Source organism: Camellia sinensis, unplaced genomic scaffold (genome assembly GCF_055761805.1).
Source record: "Camellia sinensis isolate YWXY unplaced genomic scaffold, ASM5576180v1 Unanchor10, whole genome shotgun sequence".
NCBI classification, from domain to species: Eukaryota; Viridiplantae; Streptophyta; class Magnoliopsida; order Ericales; family Theaceae; genus Camellia; species Camellia sinensis.
The window spans coordinates 2,875,289-2,887,600 of NW_028128988.1; positions in this window are offsets into that span (position 1 = coordinate 2,875,289).

A 12,312-nucleotide genomic window follows, 5' to 3' on the forward strand; every position below is an offset into this window, starting at 1 on the left:
AATATTCATATTGTCACGGGTCGGGCGAAGCCCGCCTCGGGCTTCGGGCCGCCCACGGGTTACGGGCCAATTTTACACTCTTATCAATGTGAATGTTAACATGTTAATGTGAATATTCACATTGTCAACGGGCCGGGCCCGCCTCGGGTCGCGGGCGGGCTTTTGGCCGCCCATGGGCCGTAGGCCAATTTTATACTCTTATCAATGTGAATGTTAATATGTCAATGTGAATATTCACATTGTCAATGGGTCGAACCGGGCCCGCCCTGGGCCGCCCATGGGCCGCGGGCAGGTTTCGCGCCGCCATGGGACAAGGGCCAATTTTACACTCCTATTAATGTGAATGTTAACATGTCAATGTGAATATTCACATTGTCAACAGGCCGGGCCGGGTCGGGTCGAGCCCGCCCTAGGCTACTGACCAATTTTATACTCTTATCAATGTGAATGTTAACATGTCAATGTAAATATTCACATTGTCAACAGGCCGGGCCGGGCCCGCCCCGAGCCGCCCACGGGCCGTGGGCGGGTTTCGGGCAGCCACGAGGCGCGGGCTAATTTTACACTCCTATCAATGTGAATGTTAACATGTCAATGTGAATATTCACATTGTCAACGGGCCGGGCCGGGCCCTCCACGGGCCACGGGCGGCTTTTGGCCGCCCTAGGCCGCGGGCCAATTTTATACTCTTATCAATGTGAATGTTAACATGTCAATGTGAATATTCACATTGTCAATGGGCCGGACTGGGCCCGCCCCGAGCCGCCCATGGGCCGCAAGCGGGTTTCGCGCCGCCACGGGACGCGGGCCAATTTTACATTCCTATTAATGTGAATGTTAACATGTCAATATGAATATTCACATTGTCAACGGGCCGGGCCCGCCCCGGCTCGCGGGCAGCTTTCGGACCGCCCACGGGCCAATTTTACATTCCTACCAATGTGAAATTTAAAATATGAATGTTCACATCATTAAATTGCTAATCGTTCAAAAAATATTTATAAAGGTATCAAAATTGAATATAAGGGCATAAGTGTCCAAGAAAATAGTGTAAATCAAGAAAATAGACTTTATGGAATAAAACTATACATACATGGGACTAAATGGGTTAAAAAATTCCTTCATGGACTTCTTAGATTGAAACTCTTCTAAATTGGACTTATCAATAAAAATCTCATCTAAAAATAATGTGCACCGTCTTTCACTGACAACTAATAATGATTAAAAAGAGAACATGCCATAATTTTTTTATTTTCATCCAAAACACTAATTTTGAAAAGATAACGCTTGATGTAGATTCAACTAATTAACATAGTTTCATTTAATATTGTAACTAGATGGTGTGTTAATTGATAAATTAATTAATATTTCTAATATTACTGTGAAATAATTGTCTGTCTAACTCGTGGATCACCTCACCTATTTATTTATTGATCTTGCTAATAATATAGCCCTAAGGACTATCAATAAGAAACACAAAATGCCAAAAAAAAAAAAAATTATAATCTATATACACTTTTTACGTATTTTTAAATATTAAAACAAATAGAAGGGTTAGATATTATTTATGAAAAAAAAAAATGAAGATGTAATTTAAACAATATATATTTTTAAGCATGACACATGTATTTTTGAACGTGACATAAAAATTATGCACTACACATATTTTTTTAATTTCTTTTTATATGTGCCATGCGAATTTTTTTTTTTTTTTTGATTAATAAATACATCGTAATTACTCTGACCGCTAAAAAGTTTATAATTCTTTAGACGCCATATATATTGGTTAGTTTTTAAAAATAAAAATAAATATATTTTGTGTTAGATCTAGGTTAGATATGATGAGTAAAACATTGATAAATTTCTTTTTTGATTTTCAATATTCTATGAAGATTTTTAAATTTCAAAAATCTTATATATGGTTAGATGGGCCTATATTTAAATGATATTTTTACTTCTTAATATTTTAAAATTTTTAGAAAATAAGAAATTTAGATTAATATTTTTGAGCACATATATATTTTCAGACGAAATTTAATTTGTAATTGGTAAATATTTTTAGAAATATTTTTATAACAAAATAGGAAAAATGTATATATTATTTTTGTATATTTATTAACATTTTAAAACTTTAATTAAGAAATTATATATTTATTCTTAAAATAAGTCTAATATATATCTATTGTATCAATATTAAAGTATATTTATATTTGAAAAACTATATAAGACTGAAGGAGGCTAGTCTATAAACTATATTTTTAGCCTTAAACCAAAAAATTATAAGTTATCATTCCATTTAGAAAATATTTCATAATTATAAACATAAATTCTATCAATTTTCATTTAATTTTTTTCTCAATAAAATTAGGTCATTTGATAATTATAATTTGTAGCTAAAAATTTCATTCATATTTTCCATTTAAATATTTTAAAATTATATATAATTAAAATTATATTTAGACTTTTCTTTTAAATCTCAAAATAGATGTAATATAGATATGGTCAGAATTTTATTTTTGACTTTCTATTTACAAATTTTTAAATTACGAAAAAAGAAGAAGATAGGCCAATAGCTTTATATCATCTATATTTTATGCAACGCATTTTAAAATTTTAAAAATAAAATATTGCAGGCTTGGATAAGCACAACACATTTATTTTTTTATGTGACAAAAAAATATGCACAGCACACGTATTTTTTGTTTTAATTTCTCTTTGATTAACAAATGTGCTATAAATATTTTGATGCTTAAATGTTTTTTTAATTCTATAGATGCCACATGAATTGTTTAGTTTCAAAAATAAAAATAGAAAATTTTGAAATAAATATTTTTAAAATTTAAAATTATATAAGACTAATTTCATATTTGGAATTTTTTTAAAGATTTTTAAATCTCAAATTAGTGATGGATAAATTTCTTTTTTGACTTTCTATATTAAGATTTTTGAATTCCAAAATTATAGATATGGTTAAATGGCCAATATTTCTATGGCATGTGCATTTCGTAAAATTTAAAAATTTAATAAATTTAGATTAATACTTTGGACTCATAGAACATTTTCAGATGAAAAGTTTATCTTAGGGGGAATTATAATATAGCGGGATAAAGAAAAAAAAATTGCAAAATTATTTGAGATGCAAGTGATTTTGTGATGGAATACAAGTGAAATATTCTTGTACCCATCCATGTTTATGTAAAAAAACTTTTTTATTCCACTGGGATGTAATACCCCTTTCATTTTACTTAATATAAGAATAACTATGGTACATACTCTTAAAAAGTGTGTACTATATACACCTTATAATTAAAAAATAAAATGACATAATTTCATAATTTCTAAGTCATAAGTTAGAAAATATATATATGATAACTAAACACAACATGAGGCATAACTAAAAAACACATGAGTTATAACTAAAATAATGTCATAATTAAAGAAGAAAATAACATAATTAGAAATGCATATGATACACTCTTTTTAAGGATGTGTAGTTATAAATCGATAGATTATTCAATCAGTAAAATAGATAAGAGGGGCTAACCAACATGAGACAACCCTCTCTCAATATTAATTATATGAGTATTTACCTGTTGCGAGGTCTTAATAAGGGGCTCAGCAATGCAGGAACCGCAACAAGAGATCTGTAAGTAGCCCCTCAGGTAAAAAATTCATTTGAAGCTACCATATAAAGTGTTTCTACATTATTTCGCAAATATTTGAACCTCAAAAAACATTTCTCAGAAACAACATTGTTAAGGCATTATGAACATAGAGATAACAATAATGTAGGACAAATCAAGATTAACTTTAAAGAAATTAAAATCTCCCTTGGTGACTCCTGCAATGATATTAAATTCTTATTGTGGCTAACGTGTAAACTAAAAAATAGAAGTTAGACAGTGCCAACTAATTAAAAAGAAAACATATATATTTTTAAAGAGAAGAAAAGAAAAACACTCTTTCGTACCTCTATATGGTAGCCTATGATGACTTAGAAAGCAACAAGATCAATGATGATATGGTACTCCATATTACCTCCCAATCCTTATATTTATATAGAAGCAAAGTATGCCAAAGGACAAAAAAGAAGAGAATAAATTACTTGCTTGCATTTTGGTTTAGGAAAAAAATGAGGACAGTGTTGGGTATACCTCCTTATTGGAGTGTGGGATCCAATTGGTTTGTTAAAAAAATTTTAATTTGGTTTGGTTTAGGTATAATATATTTTCATATATTATATTTGTGGAGACCCAATCCAATTTGGTAACAACTAGGGTTTTTAAAAAACCTAGATTCATAATATTGTTTAAGTGGCTTGGGGAAAACCACCCAGCGGCAGCAGCATACACTTTTGCTTTGTGAGATACTGTTTTCACCAAAGAGAAAAAGGGAGGCAGCAGCACATTGATGGTAATTGATCATCTTTGTTTAAAGTGGATTGGTGCTTCAATTTTGGTTTGAATCTTTGGTCATTCAGTGTGGTTTCGGCTGGTGCTTTGGAGATTAGTTTGGGTTATTATTTTGGTCTTCTCCAAATTTGGTTCTGAAGATTTTGGTTTATTTATTTGGTGAGGTGTTTCCTCTTATTTATTTGTGATTATTTGGAATTCACCTAAGGGTGGTTTGTGAGACCATTAGTGTCTCGTTTGTAATCGTTTGGAACTTATTTGGTTGATGGTGGAATCGGATTTCGATCCCGTGGACGTACCTTACATTGAGGGAACCACGTAAAAATTCTTGTGTTGCTTTTGATTTAATTTTTCCGCATTAGTTTTTATTCCCATTGATTGATTTACTTGTGGGGAATCACATCGATTTTCCCTAACAACTGGTATCAGAGCCTACGGTTTATTTAGGTCTATTTATTTGTGTAAATCAATGGAGGGGAATGTGGGTCGTATGTCTAGCTTCAATGGAAGCAATTGGGTAACTTGGAAAACTAAAATTGAGGACCTATTATTTTGTAAAGATTTGTATGGACCCATTGAGGGTGATTCTGGCAAACCCGAGGGTATGAAAGATGATGAATGGAATAGGCTTAATCGAAAAGCCGTTGGTGTTATCCGTCAATGGATTGATGACAGTGTGTTTCATCATGTTGCTACTGAAACTTCAGCACATGATTTATGGAAAAAATTAGAGGGCCTTTATGATAGGAAATCAGCCACAAATAAAGCTTTTATGTTTCGTAAGTTGGTTAATTTAAAATATAAAGAGGGCAGCCCTATTCCGGAACATCTGAATGAAATAAAGAGTATTGTTAACCAACTTGCTTCTATGAAAATTGTTTTTGATGATGAGTTGCAGGCTTTGATGCTACTTAGTTCTTTGCCTGAAAGTTGGGAGACTTTGGTTGTGACCGTCAGTAATTCGGCGCCCGACGGAGTTGTCACAATGGGCCAAGTCACTAGTAGCCTGTTGAATGAAGAAACTAGAAGAAAATCAGCGGGTTCCTCTCATTCGAAAGCATTCGTTGTAAGAGGCCGAAGCAAAACAAGGGGGAGGAGTAAGACTCCTCATGGTCGTGATCAAAACCGTGACAAATCAAAAGATGGTTCTTTTTCAAAGAAAGACATTGAGTGCTATTATTGCCATGAGAAAGGGCACATGAAGCGGGAATGCCGAAAGCTCAAGAATAAGGAGAAAAGGCGTGGCAAAAGTGTGGACAAGAACCAAGAAGACACAACAGCAGTTACTACCAATGGTGATCTCATGGTCGCTTGTGAAGATGATTGTATCAATTTTGTGGGCCAAGAGAGCAATTGGGTGATTGATTCCGGTGCTTCTTTTCAGGTGACTTCTCGAGTTGATTTCTTCACTACCTACACCGAAGGAGATTATGGTTCTGTTCGAATGGGTAATGAAGGTTTGTCCAAGATTATCGGCATGGGTGATGTTTGCTTGGAAACAAATTTGGGCTGCAAGTTGTTGCTTAAAGATGTGAGGCATGTTCCCGACATTCGCCTCAATTTGATCTCTACTGGGAAGCTAGATGATGAAGGCTTCAACAACAAATTTGGTGATGGAATATGGTGGTGGCTAAGTGCAAGAAGACTCATACACTTTATTCGATGCAAGGAAAAATTTGTAAAGGTGTTGTCAATACACTTGAAGATGATACTTCTACTGAATTGTGGCACAAGCGGCTTGGGCATATGAGTGAAAAGGGGCTGCAAGTTTTGTTCAAGAAAGAGCTTTTACTCGGTTTGAAAGGTACACATCTTAAAACTTGTGTTCATTGTTTGGCGGGTAAACAACATAGAGTTTCTTTTCATAAAAATGTTGCTTCTAGAAAAGAAAATGTTTTGGAGTTGATCCATTCAGATGTTTGTGGTACTTTAAAAGTTAGAACACATGGTGGTGCACTTTATTTTGTTACTTTCATTGATGATTATTCAAGGAAAGTTTGGGCTTTTCTACTAAAAACTAAAGATCAAGTTCTTGAAGTATTTAAGCATTTTCAGGCCATGGTTGAAAGAGAAACAGGGCAGAAATTGAAGTGCATCCGATCAGATAATGGTGGTGAATACATTGGACCATTTGATGAGTATTGTCGCAGCCAAGGTATTCGGCACCAAAAGACAGTTAAAAAGACTCCTAAACAAAATGGCGTTGCAGAGAGGATGAACCGCACAATTGTGGAAAGAACAAGGTGTTTGCTTTCACAAGCTAAATTGCCAAGATCCTTTTGGGGTGAGGCATTGAAGACAGCGGTTGACGTGATCAATTTGTCTCCTTCCTATCCTTTGAATGGTGATGTTCCAGAAAGAGTTTGGATCGGTAAAGATGTATCTTATGAGCACTTGAGAGTGTTTGGTTGCCGAGCTTTTGTTCACATTCCAAAAGATGAGAGGTCCAAGCTTGATAGTAAGTCAAGACAATGTATTTTTCTTGGCTATGGGCGTGATGAATTTGGGTATAGATTGTGGGATCCGGTCGACAAGAAAGTCATTTGAAGCCGTGATGTTGTGTTTCTTGAAGACCAAACAATTGAAGACTTTGGCAAAGGTGATCAACCGGAGCAAAAAACTAGTGATCTCATTGACATGGATCCATCTCCTTCATCTTCAGTTCAGTTGATGATGAAAATGGGGGAGATGTGCAGCCACCTATTGAAGATGTAGAGGATGATGCTAATCCTAATGAAGTTGAGCCAGAAATTGAGGAAGAGCATCCAACTCAAGAATCGCCACCACAACTTGAGTTAAGAAAATCTACAAGGGACCGACAACCTTCAAGAAAGTATCCTCCCAATGAATTTGTGTTGATTTCTGATCAAGGGGAGCCGGAGAGCTACCAAGAAGCAGTTGAGCATGCAAAGAAAGGTGATTGGAAAAAGGCCATGGACGAGGAGATGAATTCCTTGCTTGAAAACCAGACTTATGATTTGGTGAAGTTGCCTAAAGGGAGGAAAATTCTGAAAAATAAGTGGGTTTTCAAATTGAAGAATGATGGCAAGAATCTGAGGTACAAGGCACGTCTTGTTGTGAAAGGCTTTGGGCAAAAGAAAGGCATTGACTTTGACGAGATTTTCTCACCTGTTGTAAAGATGTCTTCTATTCGGGTTGTACTTGGCATGGCTGCAAGTATGAACCTTGAAATTGAGCAACTTGATGTGAAGACCGCATTTCTTCATGGTGATCTTGAAGAAGAATTTACATGGAGCAACCGGAATGTTTTGTGGAAAAAAGGAAAGAGAAATTTGTTTGCAAATTGAAGAAAAGTTTGTATGGTCGACAATGGTACAAAAAATTTGACTCTTTCATGATGAATAATGGTTTTTCTAAAACCACTTCGGACCATTGTGTGTTTGTGAAAAATTTTCTGGATGGTAAATTTATTATTCTTTTGCTTTATGTTGATGACATGTTAATTGTGGGTCAAGATTCTACCATGATAAACAGGTTGAAATTGGAGTTGAGCAAGTCTTTTGCTATGAAAGATTTGGGACCGGGAAAGCAAATTCTTGGTATGAAAATTGTTCGTGATCGCAAAGAGGGGCTGATTTGGTTGTCTCAAGAAAGCTACATTGAGAAAGTTCTTGAGAGGTTCAATATGGATAAAGCAAAGCCGGTTGGTTGTCCACTTGTAGGTCACTTCAAGCTTAGTTCGAATCAATGTCCTACAAGTGAGAAAGACAAGGAAGAGATGCTGAAAGTTCCTTATGCTTCAGCAGTTGGTTCTTTGATGTACGCTATGGTTTGTACAAGGCCGAATATTGCTCACGCCGTTGGTGTGGTGAGTCGTTTTCTCTCTAATCCGGGTAAAGAACATTGGGCAGCGGTAAAATGGATTCTAAGATATCTTCGAGGGACTTCGAAGGTATGTTTGTGTTTTGGAGATGGTAAGCCAATGCTTGATGGGTTCACGGATTCTGACATGGCTGGTGATGTTGATTCTAGGAAATCTACTTCAGGGTATTTGATGACTTTTGCAAGGGGAGCTGTGGCATGGCAATCTAAATTACAAAAATGTGTTGCTCTCTCAACTACCGAAGCTGAATTTATTGCTATTACAGAAGCTTGCAAAGAAGAGTTATGGTTGAAGAAATTTTTGCAAGAGTTGGGTTTGAAGCAAGAAAAGTATGTGCTTTATTGTGATAGTCAAAGTGCTATTCACTTGAGTAAAAATTCTACCTTTCATTCGAGATCGAAACACATTGATGTGAGATACCACTGGATTCGTGATGTGTTAGATTCGAAATTGTTACAACTCGAAAAGGTTCACATAGATGATAATATTTCAGATATGTTGACAAAGACTTTATCGAGGGACAAACATTTGAAGTGTCGAACTTTGGCGGGTATGGTTGATATCTCCACCTAAGTCGGTAGGGGGAGAATTGTTGGGTATACCTCCTTATTGGAGTGTGGGATCCAATTGGTTTGTTAAAAGAATTTTAATTTGGTTTGGTTTAGGTATAATATATTTTCATATATTATATTTGTGGAGACCCAATCCAATATGGTAACTAGGGTTTTGAAAAAACCTAGATTCATAATATTGTTTAAGTGGCTTGGGGAAAAACACCCAGCGGCAGCAGCATACACTTTTGCTTTGTGAGATATTGTTTTCACCAAAGAGAAAAAGGGAGGCAGCAGCACATTGATGGTAATTGATCATCTTTGTTTAAAGTGGATTGGTGCTTCAATTTTGGTTTGAATCTTTGGTCATTCAGTGTGGTTTCGGCTGGTGCTTTGGAGATTAGTTTGGGTTATTATTTTGGTCTTCTCCAACTTTGGTTCTGAAGATTTTGGTTCATTTATTTGGTGAGGTCTTTCCTCTTGTTTATTTGTGATTATTTGGAATTCACCTAAGGGTGGTTTGTGAGACCATTAGTGTCTCGTTTGTAATTGTTTGGAACTTATTTGGTTGATAGTGGAATCGGATTTCGATCCCGTGGACGTACCTTACATTGAGGGAACCACGTAAAAATTCTTGTGTTACTTTTGATTTAATTTTTCCGCATTAGTTTTTATTCCCATTGATTGATTTACTTGTAGGGAATCACATCGATTTTCCCTAACAGACAGAACAAATTCCTTGCTTGCAATCTGATTTAGCGAAAAGGGAGAACAAATTACTTACTTGTTCCTTACATTTAGATATACAAGCAAAGTGTATCAAAGGACAAAGAAGAAAAATAAAGGTATTGTTTGATAGAGTTTTAGAATTATGATTTGAGAATAGAATTGTATTTTAAGTTTGTAAGTTTTAGAATACTACTACTACTACTCTCTCTTTCTCTAAAAAACCTCTCTCTCTAAAAACCTCCACCCCAGGCCTCGTTGTTGGCCAACCGGCCGCCGCCTTCGGCAATGGCGGTCGGCTAGCCTCGCCTCCTTTGTGCACGGTCGTTGTTTCCTTTTTAATAAACTTGAATCCCCACAGTTTTCCATTTCTTTTTCTAGTCTATTAGGTGTTCGGGGTTGTTTCAGCCTTGGGGTGGGCTCAGTCTTGGTGTTCGGCGATCTTTAGAGTGTGGTGCTGTTCTTGGGGGAGTTCGATGGAGTTGGATCTTGGGTCTTTCAGCCATGGGTTTTCTTTGGTGGGAGTCGGTGTTTCGGATTGTGGAGGAGGTAGTTTCGACCTCGGGTGTGAGTTGTCGACGGAAATGTTAGGCATAGGTGAAGTCCGATGGAGTTTCCGGCCGTGGGAGAAGGCTAATGAAGATGTCTGGCATCGGAGAAGGCTGGTGGAAGGGTCAAGAGCAAATCAGCAAGGAGCGCATGCGTCTTGGCAGTGGTAGTGTGGGTTGTTAGAGGTGGTATTTCGGCTTGTGGAGGAGGTATTTTCGACCTTGGGTGTGAGTGTTTGGCCAAAGGAGAAGGCTGGTGAAAGGGCCTGGCGTGGGTGAAGGCTGGTGGAGGGTCTAGTGTGAGTGTTTGGCAAAGGAGTGCATGGAGTAGGCTGGTGGAAGGGTCAGGTGCAGACCAGCAATGAGTGCATGGAGTTTTCCGGTGTTGGCTATGGAGTTTTTCCACCGTGGGTGAAGGCTGATGGAGATGCCTGGCGCGGGAGACGGCTGGGTGAAGCCCGATGGAGTTGTCTGGTGTTGGAGAAGGCTGGTGGAAGGAGTGCATGTGTCTTGGGCGGTGCAGCAGTTTTTGTTTTAAATATTTGGGTTGTTTAGAGGTGTGCAGGTGTTTGGGTTTTTTGTGGGTTGTTTTTGTGGGGATTCATGTATTTTATTTTCTAGTTAAGTCCTTCTTAATTTTTTTGTTTTAAAAAAAAAATCGTGAGGCCAAGGGGTTGGTTGTATGGTTGCGAGTAGCAATAGTAGGGATATTTTGTACTTTCCGAATCTCTCTCGATGCATGTCATCTTCCTGTACCTTTAATTTCATGCTGTTAATGAAATTTTTCTTTGCTGATCAAAAAAAAAATTGTAAGTTTTGGAATTATGATTTGAAAAGAGAAAATTTATTTGGTTATGAGTTTTGAATTTTGGATGTGACATATAAAATGAGAAAAGTTATTTGGTTATAAGTTTTGAAAAGAATTTTCAAAACTTAATTCAAGAACTTATAATTCATAACCAAACACACAACTCAAAACTTTATTGGAAATTCTATTTAAAATTCATAACCAAACTCTTTTTAAAATTCAATTCAAAAACATAATTTGTCATTTTGGTTTAAAAAAAATAATTTCTATAGTTAAAAAATATCAAAACAAAATATAATTTTTTTTCTCCAAATAATAGGTGGCGATTGGCAATTGCAAAAAAAAAAAAAAAAGGTGCGGTTCCGATCAACCGGCCTAATGACTGACTAGACATCTGGGGGGACGACCCAAAGCGGAAATTCAAAAATCAAAAACTCACACTACCAAATATGGATTAGAATGTGTTTTCAAATGTGGCGTTGGAATTAATTTTTGAAAAATTTCAACCAAATATAGCATTAGAATGTAACGGTGGAATTATAATTTGAAAGTTATACCAAACACAGCCAAAAATAAAACAATTTACTAGCTTGAAATCTAGTTTAGAAAACAAAAGCGAATTTAACCAGCCATATGGTGTTTAAAATTTGAGGAAATATCATTTTACCTCTCAAACTTTCCCGCATTTTTCAATTTGACCCTTAGAATTCAATTAATATCAATTTTATAACTAAACTTTCAAATTTTTGATCAATTTGGCCATTGCCACCACGTTCCGTCTAGAATTGGACAGAATATATTGACGTGGCACTAAAATTCATTCAAATTTTATTTTACCCCCAAACTATACCTTAAAAATCAATTTGCCCCCCAAATATAAAAAAATTAATTTTTTTTATGTCAATAATGAAACAATTAATTTTTTTTTTATATTTGGGTGGCAAATTGATTTTTAAGGTATAGTTTAGGGGGTAAAATGAAATTTCAAATAAACTTTGGTGTCACGTCAGCACAATCCATCTAATAGTAGATGAAATGTGATGGCAGTGCACTACAAAAAAAAGTGTTTTTTGCAACGGCAAAACGCCGTCGCAAATGCCCCATGCGCCGTCGCTAATACTTTTTGCGACGGTAATTTGGTTTTTTGCGACGGCAAGTGGGGGTCGCGACAAAGGGGGTTGCAAAAGGGCTTTAGCGACGGTAAGTGCCGTCGCCATTGTTTTTTGGGACAGGAGAGTGCTTTTTTGCGACGGCAATTTTCTGTCGCCAATAAGTGAAGAAAATCTGAGTTTTTGCGACGGTACAGTATTTCCGTCGCTAAAATGAGTTTTTTGAGACAGCAAGAATACCGTCGCTAAAAGAGTCGTAGCTGATAACTATTGGCGACGGCAATCTGAGCTGTCTCTAAAGGTTTATTTTTCAA